The sequence below is a fragment of the Pongo abelii genome, chromosome 21, assembly GCF_028885655.2.
Source record: "Pongo abelii isolate AG06213 chromosome 21, NHGRI_mPonAbe1-v2.0_pri, whole genome shotgun sequence".
Classification (NCBI taxonomy): Eukaryota; Metazoa; Chordata; class Mammalia; order Primates; family Hominidae; genus Pongo; species Pongo abelii.
In genome coordinates, this window is record NC_072006.2 from 57,025,109 (window position 1) to 57,052,805 (window position 27,697).

At 41.1% G+C, this 27,697-nt stretch overlaps 1 long non-coding RNA gene across 1 annotated transcript; it reads left to right on the forward strand.

Moving 5' to 3' along the window:
- On the forward strand, nucleotides 1-27,437 carry LOC129052152 (uncharacterized). The gene is made up of 6 exons (XR_008516998.1): nucleotides 1-249; nucleotides 2,663-2,789; nucleotides 9,316-9,461; nucleotides 12,983-13,121; nucleotides 21,178-21,346; nucleotides 27,347-27,437. It is a non-coding gene; the product is annotated as an uncharacterized LOC129052152 (long non-coding RNA).
- The last annotated feature ends 260 nt before the right edge of the window (nucleotides 27,438-27,697 follow it).

Consider the following 27,697-nt stretch of genomic DNA (forward strand, 5'->3'; position numbering starts at 1 on the left):
CATAGCAAATGTCTCAAAAAACTGTGGTTGTAAAATAGGCAGATAACAACCACGCCTTTATTTCATCATAATGGTTAGGAACACACACTCCAGCTAAATCCTGGTCCTTCTTGGTGGCTGTATGCTCTTAAGTAAGCTCACTTTGCCTCAATTTTCTTATTTAGAAAATGGAGATAATAACACCCATGTTATAGAGTTATTCTGATGATTTCTAAGGGTCTCAGAGACCTAGGATCCACAAAATCAAAAGTATGTTCATAAAAATATTAAGAAGTAATTTGCCTTTTCGCTGAGTTGGCTTTTGGAATAATGGTGCAAGATCAATGCTGGGTAGACTGTGGTGCCTTAGTATTACAAGTGGTGGTACCAACTATGCTAGAAGTCTTGGTATTCTACACCACAGCATACTTGTGGGGGAAAAAATGAAACTTAAGAACAGCCTTGATGAAGTAGTAACATTTCTTAATTTTATTGAATCTTGGTATTTATAATGTTCTGTGTGATAAAAAGGAAAGTGTATATAAAGCACTTCTGCTATATAAGGCATCATGATGGTTGTTTCTAGGAAAACACTTGTATGATTGAGTTGGGAGCTGAAGTAGACATGGTTTTCCTAAAACATTTTTATTTGGAAGAATGACTGACAAATTACGGTAATTCAGACCTCAGAATCTGGCAGATTTTTTTTTTTTTAAATGAGCAAAATGAGTATCACTGCAAGGAAAACAGCAAGTGGTATTTGTTGCCAATGATAAAATTCTTATTTTCAAGCAAAAATGAGAATTTTGTAAAAGTTGAACCCACCACTGTGAGCTTGACAGCTTCCCCATGCTTAAATTCTTTTCTGATAAGAATGGTGGTGATATGAAATATGTCAGTATCTGGAATATCTTCATAACTTGCTAAGTCAATATTTTCCAAATGACCAATGTGTGATGTTACAAAATCATGCATAGATTAAAGGTCTATTCAAATTGCAAGATAGACCAAATGGATTTTAATGTAGCAGAGTATGAAAAGTCTATTGAATATGATTTCACATTCCACATTGTAGTAACCTTTAAAAAATTATTACTTGTTGAGTTTTGGTGTAGTATCAAAGAAGAAAACCCCTACTTATCTGAAAAGCTTTTTATAATACTCTTCTAAGTACACACATGTGTGGGACTGGATTTTCCTCATATACTTGCCTTAACCAGAACAACATATTATTACAGACAACACAGGGAAAGATATGAGAATGTAGCTCTTTTCTACAACTAGGCATTAAAAGTATACTTCTTACTAAATATTTTTTGTTTTGGAAACTATAGTTATCCTTTTATAAGCATATGTTGTTTATATTAACATGTAATGGATTTACTGTCATTTATTATTAATTTATTATTTTAGCATGAATTTATAAATAAATATATTAAAGCTTTCACAGTTTTAATTTCTACCATGGCAAATATTGATTGTGATAAGCCATATAAACAAAAACTCTCTGGGAAGCTCAATGATTTCTAAGAGTGTGAAGGCATCTTAAGCCCTAAAAGTCTTCAGTGTCACTAATTTAGAACTTTGCTTAGCTCGTAGTAAAAGGCATATAATCCTTAACACTTTTATTGGCTAATTATTCACACACCTAGAATTACTTGTTCCCAAAGTATGTATAATTTTAATAACAGTTAACTTTTATTAAAGATTTACTTTGTGTGTGCCAGACACTGTGCTATTTGCTTTGCATGTATTATCTAACATAATTTTTAATAAAATGTGATGAGACAGGTACAAATGTTAGTTTTATTTTATAGATGAGGGAAATGAAGTACGGAGAAGTTAGGTAATTTGACGAAGGTTGCACAGTTATGAAATAGCAGAAATGAGACCCCAGGCAGTCTGATTCCAGACTGCCCCTAATGACTTTTTTTCTATGTATTTGAGTTGTGTTTATATTATTTCTCCATTTAAATGGTCTGAGTCCCACATCAACTTGACTGTAGGATCAGAGTCCATTCCCCCAACTCAACCCAAGCAAGTCTCCCTGGTACTTTCTAGGAACTTCCAAAAGAATAACTCTCTCATGGAGCACAGTTAAGTCCATCAGCCGCCATCCTCCACGTTCTACTCTATTCCAACCACTCTCTGGTTTCCACTGGCTACAAAACCAGTTGAAGGAGTTTTGCCATCACCTTCCTAATGATGCTCTTTATATATAAGCTATTACCTCACAACCTCTGGGACACCAACAAGTGCTGGTTCTATCAAGACTGGCTACATAATTTGCAGGATCCAGTGCAAAATAAAAATGTGGGGCCTCTTTTTTAAAATTTATTTAAATAACTTTAAATGTTATTTAAAGTCTGCAACAGCAAAGCATTGATCAAGTGCGGGGTTCCATGTGAAGTGCTCTTTCAGTTGCATGCCCAGGGAATTGGCTATGGGTTCTCTGCAGAGATGGGAAATACCACAGCCTTTCTGAATCTATCACAGCTTCTGCCCCTTGGGCATGAAGGCAGGAGCCTGCAGCTCATGGCCTCACATACTTTCTTGTGAAAATGGGTCCTGAAGCTTCTAGTCTTTAGTCCTCTAGCCAGAGACCATCGAATCTAGTCCACAGGGATGGAGGCGCTGATGCATTGACACTCCTTCTGCTATCTTGTCTTTCCTCTCCTTCCAGCAGCAAAACCAAGCCTTTGTGCACATCTGTGGTTGTGACCAGTTGGAGAGACATTAGGAGATGAGATACTATGTTCACTCCTCACAGCTGTACCAGGGACCCGAGATATTCCATCACTATTCTATGAGTGAGTAAATTTAATATGTAGAAAGAACTGAGAACTTTTTCTTAAAAGCATGAAGAGCAGGACTTTGTCAGGTTATAGAGAAATCAAACTATTTTTTCTGAAACCAAAGAGGTACACTAACTGCCTTATTTAACCAAGCCATGGGAAGGATAGAGCAGGCTGATTTCATACATAAATGGATCTAGGGCCTCAGCCCAGTCTGACAGTCACTGTGAGAGTCTTACCCTGTTTGACTGGCCTTGACTTCAGACCTGGAGCTATCCCTGGACCCATCACTGTGGCCAAGAGAAATGGTAGGACCATTGGCCCAGATTATGCCCACTCATGTGGTCAGGAAGCGGGCAGGAGTGCTATGACCATCTCTCACCACGGTGAGATGGGATAGTGGAGTAGGAGCCATTTGCCCCAGAAAGTAGTAACTATTCTGGATAGAACCTTTACGGCAAAGCCATAGTTCTTCTAAAATAGCCCTTTGCAGAAATGTAAACCTGAATGTGGGCAGGCAGAACAATGAGATCCAGGAAACAGATTCAGTTTGAGAAAATCTGGTTTATTAGCAACTGACATCAGGTGAGTGCTGATGCTTATATCTCCAAAGCAAAATTTGGGAAATCAGAGAAAGTAAGGTCAAATCAGTAGAACCTCGCTATCCTGAGAGACACAGGGACTAATCCAGTGAATAATGTTCATGTGTTAGGATTTTGGAGATCCCACCAGTGGTTTTCTGGTGCCAGGGTATGAGAAGATAGTCTCCATGTCCAAACTCACAATTTCAAAACAAATTTCATCAAGATAAAGGTAAAAACAAACCATGACCTGGGAATTTTGTCAGTCAGATCACTATTGCAGAATTTGTCTATTGCATACCCATGTCTTACAGCAAAAAGCAAATATGCAAAGGACACTCAGGTATGAAAATCACCCCTCCTCCGCGAACTGGTGGCCTGTGAAAGAGGAACCCAATAAGGAATTGGCATACTTCTGTTTTTATATTTCCTTTGTTTTGCACCAAAGGTCATATTTTTGCAATATTTTGCAATATTTTGTCTATATTTGTTCCCCCAACACCCAAAATGAAGGGAGCTGATGAAATAGAGGCAATCAGGAAGTGGGGAGGGTCACTTTCTTAGGAGTGGGTGGAACCAATGAGAAGCTGTCTGATTTGCAGTGGTTCAGTGATTTCTTAAAATTCTTTGCAAGGCTGACCTATTTCTAATTCCTTGGGCCTATAGTCTGAAAGGTCATTAATCTGGGCTCGGCTCATGGTGCTGAAGCTTAAGACTTCTATTTCTTAAATGCCAAAGGTGTGTCAAGTTGCCTTTTGAAATGCTGGTATCTCTATTCAGGCATGCAGCGGTTAGTAGAGAGGTACATCAGCACTTTTCTTTGTCAGGGAAACATTCACCTAACCAAAGGAGCCACCTGTGTTTTCACTTTTCTTTCTTTTTTTTTTTGCCATTTGGATCTTTGCCATGAATTCAAAAGACAAACCAATCTCCCCCACACACTTTCTTTTTTCTTTTTTTTTTTTTTGGTCAAGTACAGGGACAAACTGGTATGTGTTTGCTAATGGGTGACAGCATCAAATATACTTTCTGAGAGTCAAGTTGGAGGAAAACATGAAAAGTATCAGTTTATTCTTGTCACTTTATGTCTCCTCATTTTCTATAGAATGAAATCTGAGCTCTTTGTTGTCACATATGAGGTTCTTTCTGGTCCTCTTTCTGCTTCCTTCGCTGATCTTCCTTCTTGCCTCTCCCCAAACTTACCTTTGACCCCTAAGAACCAGTCATGTCTGGGTTCACATCAGGGCCTTTGTAAATGTCATTCCTGGCCTTCTCACCTGGCGGATTCCTGCTGGCCTTTCGGGTTTCAACTCAGATGGTTGCTTCTTCTTCAGGAGGCCTCACCTGACTCCCCAACCCTGAAGGAGGGACTTCTCTTTGGCGTTCCCATAGCAACCAGTGCTTGCTGCAGGAATGCACTTCCTCTGCATGTAATTGCTTGTTTACCTGTCTTTCTTCCCCATTATGCCTTTTCTGGCTTCTTTCTTTTCCTCTTTCTCTTTCTCCTTCTCCTCCTTCATTTTAATTCATTTTCCTTGCATGAAATCCAAACATCACAGATAAAGAATGCCATCCTCCTGGGCCACACGTCAGATCTCTTTCATGTCTTTCTAGATACACTTACACCAGTCAGCTCTGTACCTTGCTGCTCTCCTTAAAGCCTGCCTCCATCTATGTAAGGGGTCCCTGTATTAAATGTTCCTTCCACTACCCAGTGTACATGTGCATTCCATCATGCTGAGAGCCTCACTGATTCTGATAATCACTTCCAACTCTCGTCCTTGCCCCGTCCTTGAGTTCACCCAGTTATAACTATGTCTTCTAGAATATCACAACCCTAGATGCTGGCACAGTATCATACACATAGAAGGAGTCCAATAAATGTTGACTAAATGCTATTGTTGAATCTTGGGCTCCCAGGAGAAGATGGGATAAAAGTTGCTAATTTCAGCCAAACACTCATTTCCTCTGCACATCATAAGGATAAAACAGGATCACAGTTGTTAGAGTGGAAAATTCCCTCACTGTTATGGCAGCAGATAGCCAGTATGTATTCCAATGAAAGACTCAGGAATGGGTATAAAAATAATCCACTGTATACCATCAAAAATTGAAAGCACATTCTTTCCTTTGAAACAAGATCGGCTTCTAGAAGCTTTCACTCCAGCACCCATCCATCTAAAACTTCTCCAAGGGCACGAGTAAAATGCAACTTGTTTCATAATAAGTCCCAGGAGTTTACTTTAAAGACATGATTACCCAGAAGGCAATGAGAGCTGTCTACAATTTCTTTTGTTTTAAGAATATTTCTATCCTAAAGAAAGACAGGGCAGCACCAAAGTTTCACTGGAAATTTTGGCTTGTGAATTATACAGGAAATAGAAATTTTCATATCTGTGATTGATCGTGGATTGGACCTCATTCCCCCAATTAGAGTTGCTCAGCTATGGAGCATAAGGCTCCATCAGAAGCCCAACTATCTGTCAGATCAGCAGTAGGCCAAGCTGTAAGCTGACAGCCTTTATTCTACCGTGGTTTCATTGCTGGGATCAGTGACTGTTTCAAAACCAAGCTGGGGCATTGCATACTCGAGCCATTATTATAGCTACTATTAGCAGTGTCCTTACCAGGTACTTTGCATGTCTTATCTCACCCAGGCCTCCCGTCAGCACCATGAGGGGGATGCTTTTAGCATCTCCATCTTACAGATGAAGACACTGAGGCTTAGCCAGATGAAGGGGCTTCTCCAGCTGAGTGGTGCGGGGCAGTACTTCCTTTGCAGCCTAGGTTCCTTATCACGTTTCCATTCACCTGGATGGAGTTGTCAAACTGCTTCTGGCCGCCTCCAGCTTCCTGCTGGGCTTTGCTATTAGGGGCACCAAAGAAGATCAGAGGGTCGGAGAGAAAGGGTTTGCAAATTTGCAAATATGCAAAATTTCTATATTTTGTATAATCTACAGGCTGAAATTTACAGTGAAACTTCAGAGCTATCCTGTCTTTCTTTAGGTTAGAAATATTCCTGAAACAGAAGAAACTGTAGACAGCTCTCATTGCCTCTGGGTAATCATGTCTTTAATGTAAACTCCTGAGGCTTATTATGAAACAAATTGCATTTTATCTGTGTCCTTGGAAATTTTAGATGGATGGATGTTGGAGTAAAATCAAGTCTGGGCTGCCTCTCTACCTTGGTACCCACTTCTACTCTTGTACTTTTCTCATTGTGTTGCATTGGCTCATACTCAAAGGTTAAAAAGAAAAATTGGCACAAGCCACATTTGGTCCACAAACTACTTGCCCTCCAAGGTTCTTAAAGGGTGTGAAATTTTGCTGGATCACACTTCAGAGTTGCTCATAACATTTCTGATTTTATTAAATTCCCCCCCCCCCCCCACCTTTTTAGGTCCTTAGGTAAAACTCCACTAAAACAAACAAACAAACAAAAACAATGACCCATTGCCAGCAATCCTCTGACTGCACTTTTTTCTGTTGTCTTTAGATTCATGGAGTAGACATTCAACTAAGCAGAGATCCTCCTCCAACCCCTGCTTCTTCCCTCTCACCAAACATTCCCATGCCTGACTCTTCTTTACCTTAGAAATGTCCTCGTTATCCCCATTAGTATCAGCTAGTTCCATTAGGGCACAGATATCCCGACCTGAACATTCTGGGGATTTATTTCCCCACCAGGCACTGGTTTGGTAAAGTTCTCCTTATTCCACAACATGAGCACTGTTAGCATTTTGGACCTGACAATTCTCCATGGTGGGGGCCATCCTGGGCATTGTAAGCTGTTGAACAGCTTTCCTGGTCTCTACACGTGAGATGCCAGTAGCATCTCCAGTTGTGACAAACAAAATTGTCTTCAGATATTGTCAAATGTCCCCTGAGGCCGAAATAACCCCTAGTTGAGAACTACTGATTTAGTGAATGACAAGTGGGACCTGGCAGCAACACAGGTAACTCCGCACATTCCTACACATCAAGGCTCCTTGGAACATGCTCAGTGGTGACTGTGAGTCTCCCTCAGGAACAGGGGAGTTAGAAGCCCCCAAAGTGAGGATCCCAGTGCTTTTTTTTTCTGAAGCCCTTTCATATTTTATGCCTATAGTAGCTCAGGGTCTTAATACATTCATTTCTGCATGGGTGGGGTTTCAGGCTGCAACAAGATCTTGTAGGGACACTGTTTCTGGCTATTAGGTGATCACAGTTCTATGCATTGTCTCACTCAGTCCTCACAGTAACTCCAAAGACAGGTTGTATTATGATACTATTCTGTAGATGAAGGAACTTAGGAAAGTCACACATCCAGGTCATACAGGTAGAGAGTGATGAAGCCAAGACTTGAGGCAAGGTCTTTTTGATTCCAGATATGGATTGGCTGATTATAACTGCTTCTTTGGTGATAAGAGAGGGCACTGGGACTCCTCTACTTGAGAAAGAAATGCAGTAAGTGAAAGAAATGGTGGAAACTCAGATGCTGGACAACACATCCAGGAGGCTGGCTCCTCTCCATCAATAAACCAAGAACAGTTGCTTAGTGCTGTCACTTCAGAAAACTGTCTGAGAGAGGCCAGACAATGATCCTTCCTTCTCCATATCTATCTGCCAGTCTAACTTCTCAGTTCCATGTTCTACTTAAGGGGCAGGAAGGCTTTACTCAGTCGTACTATTGCTATTCAATGAGTGTTGCCACCTAGTTTAACTACAATCACAACATGATTTCATTTGATAAGCTATATGAGGGCAGGACAATGTCTGTATTGCTTGCCATTTTATTTTCAGCACTTGGGGCTGTCAATGAGCATTTCTGAAATGAATGAATCAATGAATTAGTGGATAAATCTATCTTAAGAAAGGGTAGGTAAATTTTTACTTTTATTGCTTTTCTTAGATTTTTAATCCATGGGCAGGAATTAGTGATGGGTTTCAAGATGATCAAACTTAATGTGGTATGTACATTATTGATGTGGAATCTTAAAAATCTCTACTATCCATTACATGTACTGAAACATCACTATGTGCCCTATAAATATGTATAATTATTATGTGTTAATTAAACGAAAAGGAAAGAAAATATATACAAAAGGGTAAATCTGTGTTTCCAATACACATCTTTTGGATGACAGCAGAGCATAATTTGGTATTTCATAAAAACAAGACAAAACACAACAAAATGATTTGGGGGTACGTTGACTCATGATTAAATAACACTGATACTCCTAGTAGGAAAGATTTGCCTATTGGATTTTCTTTAAGTCCTTCTGTCTGGTTGGGGAAAAAGTCTCAGTTGGTGCTAGTGTAGTCTTTAACATCACACTATCACTTGTTAATCTCCCTTTTCAACAAAGGAAGAGGAGACTTCAGGCTCAGACCCTTCAACAGACAACAAGTCCAGATAGAATTTTGTAGCATTTTAATGTTTATATTGTGACATATTCAAGTTGGTCATCTATGTAAGGCAAATGACACTTGTGCTTTACATTTATGGTTTTTGTAAAATATTTCCCTATTAAATAAATCTAGGAAAACAAAAAGGAAGGGAAAGTTATTGAAAGTAAAGCATTTCATGTCTTTATAACAGTTGTTGCATAGATATGGCAAACATTTTTGATGCAGTCCACAAATGGATGGAATTTAAGAAATACTGTCACACCTGCTAAGAACAAAGATGGAACTGGTTTTTAATCCTAAATTTACACCTTGCTAGAAAGATGGCCTTCAGGAAATTCTTTTGCTTTTCCAGGCCCTGATTGTCCTCAGATGGAAATGGGGATGGTATATACATCATAGTTTTTTAAATAATATTTTAATGAGATAGAATACTTTATTACCTGGCATTTAGGAAGAACTCAAAAAAAGGTTGCCATTTGTTGTTTAGATCTTGTTTCCCCATAAGCTGATGCCATTAAAGACTGACAGTAATACCAGGGAATGAAAAATATGCCTTCTTTTATTTTCAGATGGTCTGGCTTGATGATATCAAACCTGACGTGGCCTGAAGAGACAGACAATGGCTCTTGCTAGCTAATTATTGTCAGATGGATCGGCAGCCGACCAACGCTTCTGAAATTATTGTTTTTGGCAAATGTTCCTCAACATTTTCCTGGTATATAAATAATAATCCCTTGCAGAAAGTCACTTCCTTTAGTTTCCTTGGTGTACGTTTCACAAATGGTTTGTTTTGGCAGGTTCTCCAGGAAGTCACTTTATCATAGCTACAGGTGGTTTATGAAGAATTCATTTTGGTTAAGGAGGACACCTGATTAGGCCTGCCTTAAACATTTTCAGGCCATAGCTATTTGGGAAATGTTATATTCTCTTGGGTCTTGACCGTCTATTCTGTGTCTTGGGGCAGATTCCAAACAAGATTCTGGGTAAAATCTGGAAATTTTGGCTTTGGCTTTGGAACTGGGTTATCCTCTGGGTTACCCATCCAAGCTTTTTTGTTGTTGTTGTTGTTGCTGTCTCCCTCTCTGATCATCTAATACTCCAAGAATAAAGTCCAGTAACCAGTGTTGGTGAGATGGAACCAAATGGTGAAAGAAAGAGAGAGGGAATTTTAAAGGGCTGTTGATCAGGAAAGACATATCAGAGAGTGAGGTAGCTTGGAGAAAGGGAAGGGAGTGGTGCTTGGGGGAGGGTACCTGGATCCTGGGGGCCCACTCATCACCTTTATAGGGGCAGTAGATAGGAGGGTAGTATCAGAGTATTGCTTAGTGGTTGAGTACATCTTAGGGGCAACAAATTCCCTCCACTCCCAGCGGGGTTCTACCAACAGACCGTATTCATTAGCACAGAGGTTGACTGCTGTCATAGGGACCCAGGATGAGCTTGGCTTAACCAAAAGAGAAGCTCTTTCTCTCTCTAAGCCTAGGGCTGCTATAGTATGGCAGTACCATAGTATCCCTTCTTACTTGTTGCTTCTCCTTTTTTTGACAACTTCCTTGTTTGTCTGGCACTAAATGGTTTACCACCATCCCCACATTTCAGCTAGGGGGAAGAAGTAAGTGCAGAGGGGTGAGCAAGGTCCTTGAGAAACCATGACCCAGAGTTTGCACACATCACCTCTCTTCACAACCCTTACAAATATTTACCAAGCACTTCAGCCTCAAGCACTGTGAATAAGGCATATTAGATTTCTACCTTCAGTTCAAAAGGCCAATTAGCATTCTTCAGGGGCTACAGTCTCATTTCCTTGCCCATAAATATTTATCAAATTTTGAGAAAAACATATTCATTGTTTCCTATATTCATTGTTGTGCATGAAGAACATTGTTGAGTTCTGCCTGAGTGCTGGGGTAACAGCAAAGACAGTAGGCAGATCCTCCCTGCAGGGAACATACAGTCTGCTGAAAAATAGTAATGAACAAATATGTGAGCAAACTGAAAAAGCAATTGCAGGTGGGGCATGGTTGCTCACAGCTGTAATCTCCACACTTTGGGAGGCTGAGGTGGGAGGATCACTTGAGCTCAGGAGTTAAAGGCCAGCCTGGGCAAGATAGTGAGACTCTGTCTCTAAAATTAGAAAAAAAACCAATTCAAACAATTAGCTGTGCATGGTGGTGCATGCCTGTGGTCCCAGCTACATGGGAGGTTGGGGAAGGAAGATCACTTGAGCCCAGAAAGTTGAGACTACAGTGAGCCTTATTCATGCCACTGCACTCCAGCCTGGGCAACAAAGCGAGACCCTGTCTCAAAACAAAAAGAAAAACAAAGAACAGGTAATTGCAAATTGCGGCAAGCGTTTTGGAAAAAAACCCAAACTGAATGCTTAAAGAGAGAAGAATGAGAAAGCATATTGTTTGAATTGATGGCTCCCAAAGCTTTTTGAGACAGTGTCATTAGAAAGCTTATCCTTCAGAAGAAGGGAGCTGAGAAGGAGGGAGCCAAGTGAAATTCTGGGATGTTGGAATATTATACAGCAGTGAAGATGAAAGAGCCACAGCTATATGCAACCATGTGGATGCATCTCAGAAGCATACAGCTGAGTGAAAAAAAAATCACCTAAGACTACGTACACTACGATACCATTTTTATAAACCTCAAACAAACAAAACCAAATAGCATATTATTTCAGGATGCATACATATGGAATAAAACTAAATACAAAAAAAGACATGAGAATGATAAACACAAAATTCAGAATAATGTATACCTGAGTGGGAGAGAAGGAGAAAATAACAGGATATTCAAGATAAAGTGACAGTTTTAAAGTTAGATGGTAGGTTCCTGGATGCTAGTTTTGTTAGTGTGCTTTCCAACTTACACATGTGTTAAATGTATTTTTGAATATATCTAACATTGCTTAATACAACACATTTTAAAAACATAGAGGAGGGGCATTCAACTCAAGTATCTGGGGAGTCCAGGCAGGCAGTGTAAACTGGTGAAGTGGCTGAGTGGGTCCCGGGGGAACACCAGAGCACCTGCCTCATCTACAGGGGCGCTACCGCCCAGTCCCTGCCTGGGGTTGCCATGTGAGCTTGCAGGCCAATTACCCAATAACATCCATCCAGAACTTCCGATTTTTCTTAAGGAGCCTCACATCTGACATCTTCATTTTTACAAAGCACTATTCCAATGCTGGCAATGATTCCAAATTTCAAAAACTCTGTGGGGGCAAACAATACCCTTTGGGGAGCGTACGAAGTCTCAGAAATAGAGGAAGTACTTGGAGGCCAACATTAATTCCATGCCCATTTGCAACAAGAATGCCTAAATGTATTTCTACCGTACTGTGCTGCTCGAATGCAGGCAGGAAGGAAACCCATCCCCTCTGCATTCCCAGAGTGTGCTATTTCCAACCTGTGGCTCTGCTGGGTTCCTGCGCCTCTCTCACTTGTGAGCTCTCACCTCTAAGTTTGGAACATGTGAAGGTGGTGCCAGCGCAGCTGAGAGCAGGCGGGCAGGAGCTCAGGCTGTGTCTCCACCCGAAAGCCTGCTTTCTGCATAGCACCCTCGCCCCCAGCCTTCCAGGCCCAGCTGTGCATGGTATTTGCAACACTCTCATTTTCCCCCAAAGGGCCGTGGGGGAGGAATGGGCAGCCTGCAGCTAGGACCATGCTGCTGAGATCTAATTTACGTTGTCCACTGTTGGGACCGAACACTTTCCATACAAGAGTATGCAGACTCCAAGGGACATTTGGCAATATGTGGAGATACTTTTATTGTCACAACTGGAATGGGGGCACTGCCCAGATTTTTGGGTGGTGATTGTGGGTGGAGGTCAGGGATGCTGCTAACCATCCTGCAATACACAAGACAGCCCCCCTTCCTCACCCCAACACTCCAACAAAGATTTATTCCACTCAAGATGTCAATAGTGAACAGTGCTGAGGCTGAGAAACTCTTTTCCCTCTGTCTGCTCCCACCAAAAGACAAAGGTAAATAAAGCCACGGGCTGCCCACTGCCTGTAAGTGATGAAAGGTGTGTGTTGGGGGTGGGGTATGGTGAGGGGTGTAACATGAATTTAGAAGAAATGCCCTTTAGCTAGAGCTGGGATTTGTGGCCACTATGTTTGTTTTTATTAAAGCGTAATGCTTACAAGCAGAAGAGGAGATTTGTTATTCTAAAGACAGTTGCACACCAAAGCATGCCATTGTATAATCTGGCATTTTCCCCACTAGGGAGCTATGGTGCATTACTCACGAGTGACAGAACCAACGAGCTTCATCTCCCAAGAGGCTGGTGCATCTGTTTAAAGGAGCAAGCGTTATGCAGAGCCACCCCCACTCCACCCTCCATGGCAGAGTGCAGTGGGGGAAGGTAAGCTTCATTTCAGTCACGGTGAGGATGAACCATGCATTGAGTCTATGCCCACCCCACTCCCACTCCCCAAAAGGAGAGGGTCGAGTCCAATTGTGTTCTAGTAGGGGGACCACAGGAGAGGAGGCAATTATTCTACGCTTCAGTTCAATAAATGTGATTATGGAAGTTCTAGCTCTTTCTGTACCTCGGTTTCTCAGAAGACCTGTGCATACTGGGGCCAAGAGCTTGGGGTTTGGGAGTCAGTTGGGTGTCATCAGTTTGAATGCAGGTTCAGCCACACGGTGTGTGCCCTTGGGCCTTGACTTCTCCCTGAGTCTTGGTTTTCTCATCTAAAAAGTAGGGATAATAATGCTTGTCTCATAGGGTCACAAGAGACAAGGATTATAAAGCACTCAGCACTTGCCAGGCATGTAGCAAGGATCATTCCAGTATTCAGAGATAAAAGGAAGTCAATGCATCTTCCCTTTGCACCTCACAGAACAGTTGGGAATTGAAATGAAACTATGGATGGGAAAATACTTGGAAAACTTAAAAGTGCAATATCAATGAAATGTAATGAAATCAAAGTAAACATCAGTGCAAATAGCGATAGTGTTTATTGTGCTGATCCTAATAAAATAGAAACATTATTACACACTATAATTATAGCCAGTTAGAAGTGGAAGAAAATTAGGTCTGCATTAGTTTAAACCTTCTGTTTTATAAGGGGAGAAATTGACTTTAGTGGCAAAACTTTCATGAACTCCAGCCTGGTACCCTTTTTCCACTTCCCACAAAGTTAACTTGTTTAATTTGGCAGCCAGTTAGAGCATTACTGCATCAGATGGAAGGTCTGTAACATACAGACATAAGCCTCAGTTTCTTCATCTCTAAAATGGACATGATAATGAAACCCAACTCACAAGGTAGTGATGAAGAATGAGATCATGCAGGTCAAATGTTTAGCAGGCATGCCTAGCCCATGGAAAGTCCTCCAGAAACAGTAATTATCATTGTCCTTATTAATGGTAGTAATTGAGATGACATCTGTACATGTATCTCTCCCAGAATCTGACATAAATTGGAGGCGGGGGGCGGGGTGGTCAATATATATTCATTTGTGCCATTGCAGATAACAGTACCTCAATGTTCTGAGAAACATTGGTGGGGACTCTAAGTCTTCCTGAACAATTCACCATCACATTTTCTGGTTCCTGGACATCCCAGGGGAGGACCTGGACAGGCCAATGGCATCCTTTTGTAGCTTCAGAAATGATAAAAGCTGTCTGACAGTCTCGAATTTGGACAGGGGTAGAATTCTACAAGCCAAAGCCCCTGATACGAATTTTGTTCTAGTCTTTGTATTAGTCCTTTTTTACACTGCTGATAAAGACATACCCAAGACAAGGTAAATTATAATGAAAAGGAAGTTTAACGGACCCACAGTTCCACGTGGCTGGGGAGGCCTCACAATCATGGTGGAAGGCAAAAGGCACGTCTTACATGGCAGCAGGCAAGAGAATGAAAGCCAAGCGAAAGGGGTTTCCCCTTATAAAACCATCAGATCTCATGAGACTTATTCACTACCATGAGAACAGTATGGGGGAACCTCCCCCATGATTCAATTATCTCCCACCATGTCCCTCCCACAACATGTGGGAATTATGGGAGCTACAATTCAAGATGAGATTTGGGTGGGGACACAGCCAAACCATATCAGCCTTAGAGGATTTGTGAACGTTTAGGGTGGGCAGCAGAGATCAGTCACATGTTCTGATGGCCCTAGACCAGGGGTTCTCAAATTTTGGCCTGCATCAGGATCACCTGGAGAATTGTTAAACCACAGGTTACTGGCCCCATGCCCTCTGAGGGTCTGGGGTGAAGCCTTATATTTTGCATTTCTTTTTTTTGTTTTTTGAGGCTGAGTCTCGCTCTGTTGCCCAGGCTGGAGTCTAGCGGCACGATCTTGGCTCACTGCAACCTCCACCTCCTGGGTTCAAGTCATTTTCCTGCCTCAGCCTCCCAAGTAGCTGGGATTACAGGTGTCCACCACCACGCCCAGCCAATTTTTGTATTTTTAGTAGAGACGGGGTTTTGCCATGTTGGCAAGGCTGGTCTCGAACTACTGACCTCAGGTGATTCGCCCTCCTCAGCCTCCCAAAGTGCTGGGATTACAGGCGTGAGCTACTGTGCCCAGCCTAAATTTTGCATTTCTAACAAGATCCCAGCTGATGCTGATTCTCCTGGTCCAGGGACTTCACTTCAGAATCACAGTCCTGGAGCAGCATTGTTCTGCTACAGTACTGCTGATGTTTAGGGCTGGCTAATTCTTCGTTGTGGAGGGTACTGTAGGGTGTTTAGCAGCATCTCTGGCCTCTATTCACTAGATACTGGTAGCAGTTTCAACAACCAAAAATGTCTGCAGACATTGCCTAATACCCTCTGTGGGGCAAAATCTCCTGGTTGAGAACCGCTGCTGTAGACCGAGATGATTAGAATCAAATCCTAGTCACTTCTTGTCATAGCAGTATGACTGCAGTCATATTGCTGTACCTCTCTAGGCTTCTTCATCCATGTAATGGGTACAGGGATGCCAACCTTATAAGATCCAAGTAGACTAAGAGATAATACAGGGAAAGCACTAAGCACAGTTCCTGTACACATTGAGCAACTTAATTCATGTTAGTTATTGCTTTTGAGCCCTCCGTAGCAGATCTACTTAGTGCAATGTTTTTGTTTTCTCCCATCAAGAAGTTTTCATAGAAATGCTTTCTATAAAGCATTTTCATAGAGAAAGCAGGTTCATATAGAAAGCATTGGCTGCTGGTTGGAGTGGAGAGATTGAAGACCCTCATCTAGGATCAAGCAACCCCCAGAAAACAATTTTAAACATGTCCATTCAGACAAAAGGAGTCCAAAACCATAAGATCCTCTCAGCATCCTGAACTAATGTCCAGCTGTTATCTCGGTGAGTAGCTCCCAATCCTTAGCTCAGAAGTGACTGACTACAAAAGCATATTCCAGCTTTATGAGCATACCTCCTGCTTGCTAGCCGGGGTTGATACTACAGAGATGTCTTTCCAGTTTTTAGAATTTAAAACAATGATCTGGTCACTCACATTTTCTTTCCCAACTTTGCTCTAGAAGTGAGCTTTCAAATCTGGAGCACTTCTGTGTTCTGAATTCCCAAACAACTCCTGTTCAAGGGTGATCTATGCTGCCACACACAAGGGATCATGGATTTTTCTTTGGCTGTCAGCTCTCAAAATTACCCAGCAATCCCAAAATGAATTTCCACTAATCTGACAGTTTTGCCTCTCCTGACATGATGTACTGTATATTCAGTGGTCAGCAGGGACTATTTAATTGCAGTTAAGCCTGTGCTGTTCATTGTGGCATTCAAAATAGAGCAATGTGTAACGTGACTACCCTTACTGACTCTCCAGGCCCAGATGGGTGGGTGGAACTCAATTTTGGGGGGAAACTTCTACTTGGGAACATTTAGTAATTAAGTTTTACTGACTAGCAGCTTTAATTCTTTCACTTTGAAGATTTATAAATGTTAGAATCAAAACTAACATCAAATCTCTCTACAAGGTAGAAGGAACTAAAATATCAGATGAAACTGATGATGAGTTACAAATGGATTAGAAACTCAAGAAAGGAGAGATTAACATTTTTAGAGTACGTACTATATGCTTGGCAGTTTGCAGGTGTTATCTCACTTTTCTCTTAAAGTATTTCAAAGAGGCAGGGACATTTCCCCCCCATTTTACAGATGCAGAAACTGAGGACTTAAAGAGATTAAGTTACTGCCCAAGACCTGTGGGTTGTGTGAGCAGAGCCAAGATTTGAGCCCAGGTTTGTCTGATAAGTCTAGATTCTTATGCCCCCACACTAAACTTCCCAAAAGATGCTAGATGTCATTGGGTTTTCAACTGTTTATTTGACGGGTGGAGAAACTGAGGTGTAGACAGTTCAAAGTGACTTGCTCAGAATTAAGTTATCTCAGGCTCAGGAAATTAGCCTGTGGGTATTCATAAGTCTGATTATTAAGAATAATGCAGTGCTTTGCCGCTTATAAAGTGCTATAACATCCATTATCTCATACTAAATTTTGGTTTTCAAGCAATTCTGTTATATGAACTGATAACTCAAAAAGAAAAGCATTTTGATAAGTGCTCTTTTTCCCACTGTTGAATCTAATGATAAATATCTGCAGTATAACCACAAAAATGCTACTGTAAGGTGCCATGAACACATGAAGAGCAAAGACTTAAGTGGATTCACGTATTCAGCAAATATTATTAAGCTTGTAATATGTGCTAAGCATTATTCCAGGTGCTGGGAATACTGCAGTGAGTAAAATATTTAAAAATTCCCTACCCTAAGAGGGCTTACGTTTTAGAGGGTGCAAGCAGATAATTGACTAAGTAAATGAGCGAGATATATAGCATGTCAGGTCATAAGTGTAAGCCAGCAAAATCAAGATGGGAAGGAGAGAAGGGGGCACTGGAAGCAGGGATTAAGTGGAGAGGGTGATATTTGAATGCAGACATACAAATATGAAGAACAAGCTTTTTTAATATATCGGGAAGAGCATTCCAGGTAGAAGGAACAGCTAATTCTAAGTCCTTGAGGCAGTAAATATACACTTTATTGTGTTTAAGGAACCCTAATGGTTCCTTAGCAATGTGGCAATTTTTCATGAACTTATTTGCCATTCATATGTCTTCTGTGGTTAAATATCTGTTCAAGTCTTTTGCCCTTTTTGGGTAACTGTTTTTCTTCTTCTCCTTCTCCTTTTCCTTCTCCTCCTCCTCCTTCTCCTCTCCTTCTTCTTCTTCCTCTCTTCTTCTTCTTCTTCTTCCTCTTCCTCCTCTTCCCTTTCTTCCCCTTCTTCCCCTTCTTCCCCTTCTTCCCCTTCTTCCCCTTCTTCTCCTTCTTCTCCTTCTTCTCCTTCTTCTCCTTCTTCTCCTTCTGCTCCTTCTCCTTCTCCTTCTCCTTCTCCTTCTCCTTCTCCTTCTTCTTCTTCTTCTTCTTCTTCTTCTTCTTCTTCTTCTTCTTCTTCTTCTTCTTCTTCTTCTTCTTTCTTCTTCTTCTTCTCTTTCTTCCTCTTCTTCTTCCTCTTCCTCCCCTCTCCTTCTCTTTCCCTTTCCCCTTCTCCTTCCCCTTCTCCTTCTCCTTCTTCTTCTCCTTCTCCTTCTCCTTCTACTCCTCCTTCTCCCTCTCCTTCTCCTTATTGAGACACGGTTTTACTCCCATTGTCCAGGCTGTAGTGCAGTGGTGCGATCTTGGCTCACTGCAATCTCTGCTTCCCAGACTCAAGAGATTCTCCTGCCTCAGCCTCCCAAGTAGCTGGGACTACAGACACACACCACTATGCCTGGCTAATTTTTGTATTTTTTTTTTTTTTTTGGTAGGGATGGGATTTCACCATGTTGTCCAAGCTGGTTTTGAACTCCTGGGCTCAAGAAATCCACCTGCTTCGGCCTCCCACAGTGCTGGGATTACAGGTGTGAGCCACTGCACCCAGCCTAATTAAGTTTTGAATATTTTGTCCCTATCAATGACTTGTCTTTTCATTCCTCTAACATTCTTAATTTTGATCAAGTCCAGTTTATCTTTTCTCTCCTTTATAGATTGTGCTTTTGGTGTTACATCTAAGAAATCTTTGCTTTTGATTATTTTAAAAATTGATTTTCTCATCAAGTAAAAGAAAATGTACTTTCAAGTTCCTTTAAGTACATCCATGTTGCCTAGGCAACCAAGTTATTTATCAATAGGTGATCATTTGTAATGATTTGTTAATAAAGGAATTAGAAAATATTGCTTTCCATGATCCTTAATCTACTTGCAAGACCTCATCCCCTTTAGTATAAGCTTATCCAAGACCTACGGCCAACTTGGAAGAGAGGCAGGTGTGATTTTGTGGGGAAACTTCCTGGGCCCTAGCAATAGGAGACTGCATTTTCTTCTTTGTTCTGCTACTAATCAGAAGCACAACTCTGGGCCAGTTGTATTCTCTTTTTTAGTTTACATTTCCAATTGCAAAAATAAGGAGTTGTACTAGATTTTTCTGTGCTCCTGTCTAGTCCTAATACTATATAAATGGGATATTGACAGTAAATTGAACATCTTCAGCAGGACCAGGACTAGAGTCAGGCAAGAGATGCATCTAGGGTACAGCATTTAAGAAGCTGTGCACGGCCAGGCAGGGTGGCTAACACCTGCAATCCAGCACTTTGGGAGGCCGAGGCGGGTGGATCACGAGGTCAAGAGATTGAGACCATCCTGGCCAACATGGTGAAACCACGTCTCTACTAAAAATACAAAAATTAGCTCGGTGTGGTGGTGCGTGCCTATAGTCCCAGCTACTCGGGAGGCTGAGGCAGGAGAATCGCTTGAACCCGGGAGGCAGAGATTGCAGTGAGCCGAGAAGCTGAGATCATGCCACTGCACACTCCAGCCTGGTGATAGAGCAAGACTCCATAAAAAAAAAAAAAAAAAAAAAAAAAAAAAAAAAAAAAAAAAAAAAAAAAGAAGCTGTGTGTGCTCTCAGGGTTGTCCAAGTTTTCATTCTGCATTTCCACAACCCTAACAAGGAGCCACTTGCAAGACACTGGGAATGAGGTCCTCCATGAATTTTATGCCCTACATAATTCTCTTGCCATATCCTAGTTCTGATCCTGACCTTCAATGAGATAAGTGGGCATGACCTATGTGGGGGCTGTGATGAACTGGCACAGGGCATCTTGCATTTGAGTATGCATTCAAATCCCCTGGGAATATTGTTCATTCTCATTCAGAGGGTCTGGTATGGGGCTTGGGATTCTGCCTTTCTAACAAGCTCCCAGATGATGCTTGTGCTGGTGCATGGGCCACATTTTTCATGTCAAGGAACTAGAATGTACCAGTTTTGTCCAAAAAAGCAACTCATCTTCATTCATTGCCATGGGAATTCAGTCCCCAGAGTGCTCAATGTCTTTTTTTGTTTTGTTTTGTTTTTGGGACATAGTCTTGCTCTGTCACCCAGGCTTGATAGCGGCTTACTGCAACATTTGTGTCCCAGGCTCAAGCAATTCTTGTGTCTCAGCCTCCTGAGTAGCTGGGAATACAGGTACACGCCACTACGCCTAGCTAAGTTTTGTATTTTTAGTAGACATGCGGTTTCACCAAGTTGGCCAGGCTGGTCTTGAACTCCTGACCTCAAGCAATCTGCCCTCTTCAACTTCGGAAGTGCTGGCATTACAGGTGTGAGCCACCATGCCTTGCCCCAATGTCTTGATTAGTCAGAAGAGACACTAGAAATCTGTGGTGTAATATGAAGTCTCTGAAAATGGGCAAAGAAATAGCAAGATCTCAGAATCAATTTAACAACAAAGTCAACATCCCTGTCCCCACAGCAGAAATGTTAGCCTAAAAAAGGATGACAGAGTTAGACTCAATTTCATTTCTCAGGGTGTCCTTGCTTGAGTTGACATGCAGTGATGGATCAGTGGCTCCCCTATTCTCCTCTTCCATCCTCTTTGCCCTCTATGTCTCCACTAGTAATTTTCGTCTTTGTTTTTTAGCATATCTCCCCCTCTCTCTTTCCACTCCCCGGCTCCTTACATGCCTCAAAGCTTCTCTGGAGTAGACAGCTGTCTCCTTTGTCAGCCCAACATCCAATTGTTCTCCTTCTGGCATCAGCCTGTTTTGTTTTGAAGATTTATTCTCTCCCTACATTCAGCTCATGGGATTCAAACCAGACTGCACCTTCCTGTACCCATGGCTCCAGTAGGAACCAGGCCCAAGTTGGCCTATCAGGGTATTCTTCACCCCAGCTCCAGTGATTGGCTGAGGAATGAGCACATTACCCAGGCAGGATGGATTACCTTTCTTGCCCAGCCTGAGTTATTGGGAAAAGGGAGCCCTTTCCCTTGGAATTGGAAAACTGGCAATAATGATATCTAACACTTACTGTTTACTCTCTACCAGGCACTGCTTTAAGAACATGCTTTTACATGAATTATCTTTTTAATATTCACAACAATCCTGTTTTGTTTGTACTTTTATTGTCTTCATTTCACAGGTTGGGAAACTGAGGCACAGAGAGGTTAAAGAGATGTGCCTGAAGCCACACACCTTGCAAGTGGTGGAGCTGGGATTTGAACTTGTCAATCTGGCTGCAGAGCTGAGCTCTTGGAGACTAGGTTTTACTGCTAGTAGCATGTAAGCCTGGAACTGCCGGCAGTCATTTTGTAAGTTTGCAGAATGAACCTCAATGAGCATGAAGCAGAGAGGAAAGCAGTACTAAGAGATGCAAGAGAGTCTGTGTTCCAGCAATGGGATCTGAAGTCCTGAATCAAACCTTACCTGGTACCAAGATTTACCCATCAGACATGCCAGTTATAAGACCCAAATTTACCCTTTTTGGGGGATTGAGTTTGAATGAGTATTTTTGTTTGTTTGTTTTGGCATCAGAAAGACTCCCGATTAATACACAGTATGACATTGACCAAGATGCTTCCTTTCTCTAGGACTCAGTTTTCTTACCTGTAAAGGGTTCATCAACATTCTTTGGTTGAATCTTACCTGAAACATTTTGTCAGCCTTCACCAATCTCATCTAAGCCTTTGTTTCCATAGAACAAAGCCATTCAAGGAAGGAGGGGAAAGTGTCATGGAGTCTTACTGTCCTGAGTGCAAATATGGTCTCTGTATTGTCCTTATCTGTTCATTTTCTGCCTCTCAGTACTAGAATGAAAACTCTAGAAGGACAAGGAATTTTGTCTGATTTTCTTACTGCTGTATCCTCAGTATTTTGAACTGTGTCTAACTCAGATTACAATCTCCAATTTTTTTTGATTTTCATATATCTGTGTATATATTTGTTAAATGAGTGAAGAAATCCTTATATGTCTTTATGGATAACAAGCTGGCTTGGGCATGGTTTTCAGTTATGGGTCCTTCCTTTCGTGCGGGAGTGGTTATGGATGGTATTTGTTCCTCTCTGCTTCATAATTCTCTCATCCATTTTTGACTTAATGGACAGAAACAATAGATGAATAAAATGGAGTCATCTCTGAACAAAACACAGGGTTTTAATGCTTCTTAAATCCTGTAACATATTATCACTTCTAAACTCACAGTAAGCAGTTAAGTTCTTATGATGGATGAATTTCCAGTTTCAAATGATATAAGAGAGGACTGTGTCTTACTTTCCATCCTATTTTACTTATATTTCAATATCTTAGTAGAGCTATTACATGAAATTGATCCCCTAGCATTAGGAAACAGGATGTTGCTGACACTGTTATATGCTATTATATAATGTACTATTATTTGTCATTTTTGTCATGACATCCAGCCCAAGCTTCTCTCTTGCAAATAAACCTCATTTTTGTTTTGGGTGGCAATGTGCTCAGATCCAGGTAATAATAAAGACTATAGTAGGCTGGGTGCGGTGGCTCACGCCTGTAATCCCAGCACTTTGGGAGGCCGAGGTGGGTGGATCACCTGAGGTTAGGAGTTCGAGACCAGTCTGACCAACATGGAGAAACCCTGTCTCTACTAAAAATACAAAATTAGCTGAGCGTGGTGGTGCATACCTGTAATCCCAGCTACTCAGGAGGCTAAGGCAGGAGAATTGCTTAAACGTGGGAGGCGGAGGTTGTGATGAGCCGAGATCACGCTGTTGCACTCCAGCCTGGGCAACAAGATCAAAACTCCAACTCAAAAAAAAAAAAAAATGTGATGATAATAAAATAAAATAAAATGACTATAGTAGCTATCACTTGAGTATTTCTTCCTATGTTTTAGGCACTCTTCTAAGCCAGAAACATGCATTTTATGTATTTGATATATGATCGCATGGATTGGGATTAGGATCAGCCAGTCATGTTGTCACCGACCCTGAATTCCAGGCAGCTAAGTGTGGCCATGATGTTCCCCTGCCCAGTAAGAGGCTATGCAGCAGGTGAAGAAGTGGGCTTTGCTTCCAGCTTCGCAACCTTGGAGAATTTATTTAGTGTCTCAATAGCTAAGGTTTTTTATTTTTGTTTTTGTTTTTGTTTTCTTTTCTTAAATCTCTGAAATGGGGTTAATAATACTTACCTCACAGAGTTGTTGCAAAGGTTAGATGAGCTAACGCATGTGACACACTTAGAAAAATGCTTGACCAGTACTTCTCAACTGAGACAAGTCTGCCTCCCAGGAGACATTTGGCAATGTCTGGAGACACTCGTGGTTGTCACAGCTAGGGTGGGAGTGGAGCAGGTGCTTCTGGCACCTAGTGAGTGGAGGCCAGGGATGGTGCTAAACATTCTACAATGTAGAGGACAGACCCTACAACAAAGAACAATCTGGTCCCGAGTGTCAATAGTACAAAGTGGGAAATCCTGGCCTAGACCTTAATAAACAAGCAGAGTATGGGAGCTGCTTGAGGGCTGCCTAGAACATAACCTCCAGAAGAGCAGAGAGATGTTGCTTTTTTCCCTGCCCTATCTCTGGAGCTTAGATTAGTGCTTGGCACATAGTAGTTTCTCAATAAATATGTGTTAAATGAATGAATGATAGATACAATGACCCTTGGAAAATTTTTGCTGTCATGACTATTCCATCCTCCTCTGGTTTCATCCTACTTTGGTCTCAGTCATGATAAATTGTTACAGGAGCCATTTACCACCAAGGTACCCAACATGCTGATGGAAGAGGCAAAGGCTAGAAGGAATCTGGGCCTCTGATGACCTTGTCAGACACTGCACTGGCCTGGACTACCGGATGCCAAGGTTTTCAGCCTATAAAAAAATGACTCCCTGTTTGTTAGGCCTCTATTTTACAGGTTTCTGTGACATGCAGACAAAAACATTCATAACTAATAACCAGAAAGGACACCATCTTCTCTTGGGTTTATGACATGAATTTACTGTCTCAAACCCACTGAAGAAAACAACCCCATTGGTTAGTTCACTTCCAAAGGCTCTGCTTATCATCAGATACGCTGAAATTAAATTTTTTGTATTTGGCAACTATGCTCCAATATTTAAATGCCAACACTAAATGCTCTTAACAAAAGTGGAAATATCGTACCACTTTTTGGAAGTGCTTGGCAGCTAACAAACTTATCCTGGCATAAACTCTAGGAAGTTGTCTTAATTTTCAAAATTACTCATATAAAGAAGACATACATGTGGCCAACAAGCATATGAAAAAAAGCTCAATATCAGTGATCATTGGAGAAATGCAAATCAAAACCATAATGAGATACTATCTCACACCAGTCAGACTGGCTATGATTAAAAAGTAAAAAAATATCAGATGCTGGCAAGATTGTGGAGAAAAGGGAATGCTTATGCACTGTTGGTGGGAGTGCAAATTAGTTCAACTGCTGTGGAAAGCAGTGTGGCTATTCCTCAAAGAGCTAAAAACAGAACTACCGTTGGGCTGAGCCATCTCATTACTGGATATATACCCAAAGGAATATAAATCCTTCTACTATAAAGACACATGCACACATATGTTCATTATAGTTCTATTCACAATAGCAAAGACATGGAATCAACCTAAATGCCCATCAGTGATAGACTGGATAAAGAAAATGTGGTACACACACACCGTGGAATACGATGCAGCCATAAAAAGAATGCAGTCACATCCTTTGCAGGAACATGGATGGAGCTGGAAGCCATTATCCTTAGCAAACTAATGCAGAAACAGGAAACCAAATATTGCATGTTCTCATTTGTAAGTTGGAGTTAAATGATGAGAATGCATGGACACAAAGGGGAACAACTCACACTGGGGCTTATTTGAGGATAGAGGATGGGAGGAGAGAGAAGAGCAGAAAAAATAACTATTGGGTACTAGGTTTAGTACCTGGATGACAAAAGAATCTTCACAACAAACCCCCATGACACAAATTTACCTGTATAACAAACCTGCACGTGTACCCCTGCACCTAAAATAAAAGTTTTAAAAAGTTACCCATGTATTTAATGCATGTTTGTTGAAGGCTTAAGATAGGTCCAAGATGGGACAGGGAGTAGGGTATAACAAGAAGAAAACAGAGCTAAGTTCAGTTCTCTGTCCTTATAAAACTGACAGGCTGAAAGGAAATGTGGATCTGAAATTACCAGTGCAGTGAGTGTCATGAAGAAGCACAGAGGTCTAAACAACACTTACTGGGAGTCTCTAAGCTACTCAAGAGATCAGGAAGGGACTTTCCTGAGAAGCTGAGATCTGCATTAAAATGTCAAGAGGCAGTATGAGACAGTGGTTATTAAGGCTCTGGGGTAAGATTATGAAGTTTTTGTTTGTTTGTTTGAGACAGGACCTCTGTCACCCAGGTGGGAGTGTGGTGGTGGGATCATATCTCACTGCAGCCTCAAACACCTGGGCTCAAGCCATCCTCCTGCCTCAGCCTCTTAAGTGGCTGGGACCACTGGCATGCACCACCACACCTGGCTAATTTTTTTTTTTTAATTTTTAAAATTTTGTGTGGAGATGGGGGTCTCACTATGTTGCCCAGGCTAGTCTTGAACTCCTGACCTCAAGCAGTCCTCCTGCCTCAGTCTCCGAAAGTGCTACGATTATAGGTGAGATTATGAGCTTTTGAGTTCCCCTATTACCTATTCCTAGATGGATGATCTTGAGTAATTAATTGCCAAAAGGCTTGATACCTTATTTATTAAAATAATACTTCGTAGGGTTAGTGTGAAAATTAAATTGGATAATAGTGTAAACTTGCTGTAAGCCTCAAATATTATAAGCCTTCAAGAAGTGTTAGATTTGTAATTATTAAAAATTCACAGCCAGGTGCAGTGGCTCATGCCTATAATCCCAGCACTTTGGGAGGCTGAGGCAGGTGGATCACGAGGTCAAGAGATCGAGACCATCCTGGCCAACATGATGAAACCCCATCTGTACTAAAAGTACAAAAAATTGGCTAAGTGCTGTGGCACGCACCTGTAGGCCCAGCTACTAGGGAGGCTGAGGCAGGAGAATCGCTTAACCAGGGAGGCAGAGGTTGCAGTGAGCCCAGATTGTGCCACTGCACTCCAGCCTGGCAACAGAGCAAGACTCTGTCTCAAAAAAAAAAAAAATCACTAAGGGAATGAAGAATAAAAAGCAGGGGCATGTACAAATCTATTTTATGATTTGTCAAAACTTGTTTCTAATTCATCCCTTGCAGGTTACATCATCTGGAGACTGAGAGCTTGGGATGCTCCTTGTTTGTCCAAGCATTTGAACAAATCCGGTGTCCTTTTTGAGCAAAATATGAGCCCCACCTTTAGAATCTGTGAATCTCCCTTCAGATGGGAAAGTTGTTTTTGTGGCTAAAATTAGAAACAACCCAAATGTCTATGAAATGATGAGTGGATAGATAAAATGTGATATACCCACACAACGGAAAAGTATTTGTCAATAAAAAGGACTGAAGTCTAGATACATACTCCAACATGAATAAATCTCCAAAACATCATGCTAAGTGAAAGGAGCCAGACACAAAAGACCACATTCTGTGTAATTCCATTTATATAAAATGGCAAAAAACCAAATTCATAAAAACAGTAAATAGGTTAGTGCCTAGATTTGAGGGTGAAAAAAATTAACTGCATGATCTTTTTGGAGTGATGAAATATTCTATAATGGATTATTGTGATAGTTGCACAACTTCTTAAATTTACTAAATATCATTGAAATGAATACATTTTTATGTTGCATACATTATATCCCAATAAATTTATTTTTAAAAACATCCTTTATGACTGAGTTAAATAAACTTGCAAGCTCCTAAATTTATATGGTAGGATGTTAATTTTTAGTTTAAGACATTTGGTTTCTAAAGATACTGAGCCTCCAGAGAAGTCAAATGGAATATTAGCCGTTGGGCTAATCTGAGATATAACCTTGATGAATTTGCTAGGGTTGTCCAATGGTTGGGAGGGATGTTGAATGTTTTGAGCTAACAAGATCTCTGACTTCCATCCTTATAGTGAACTCTGTTACTTTGGACAGCATTATCTCATCTACCTGTTGAAATCCCTTTTCTAAGTTATTATCATCAAGATTGTTCAAATAGAAACCAATATTGCTGTATTTTGTCTTTTGTATAGCCATATTTGAAGATGTCAGCTGTTAGGTTTCTTGAGATCCCTAAAATGGGATCCCTTAGATCTCATTCCATGAAAATTATTCTCATTGCATGCAGAAAATTATTTTATGATTTGGAAAAACTTGTTTCTAATTCATCCCTTGCAGGTTACATGATCTGGAGACTGAGAACTTGGGACACTCCTTGTTCGTCCAAGCGTTTGAACAAATCCAGTGTCCTTCTTGAGCAAAATATGAGCCCCACCTTTAGAATTTGTGAATCTCCCTTTCAGATGGAAAAGCTTTTTTTTTTGCATTAAATAAACTTGATCCTTAGATCCATATGATCTTCAGGTGAAAATCTCTGCGTGGCCATGAAAATTTTACTTTTGGTGTATTTGTACATTTTCTCCTATGATACAGGGAGAGACATGTAGTTCAATAGGTTTTCCTTTTTGTCTCGTCCACTAGGAAAGGCAAAGTTACATTCAATGGTCATTGTTGCTGTAGCTCTGATGT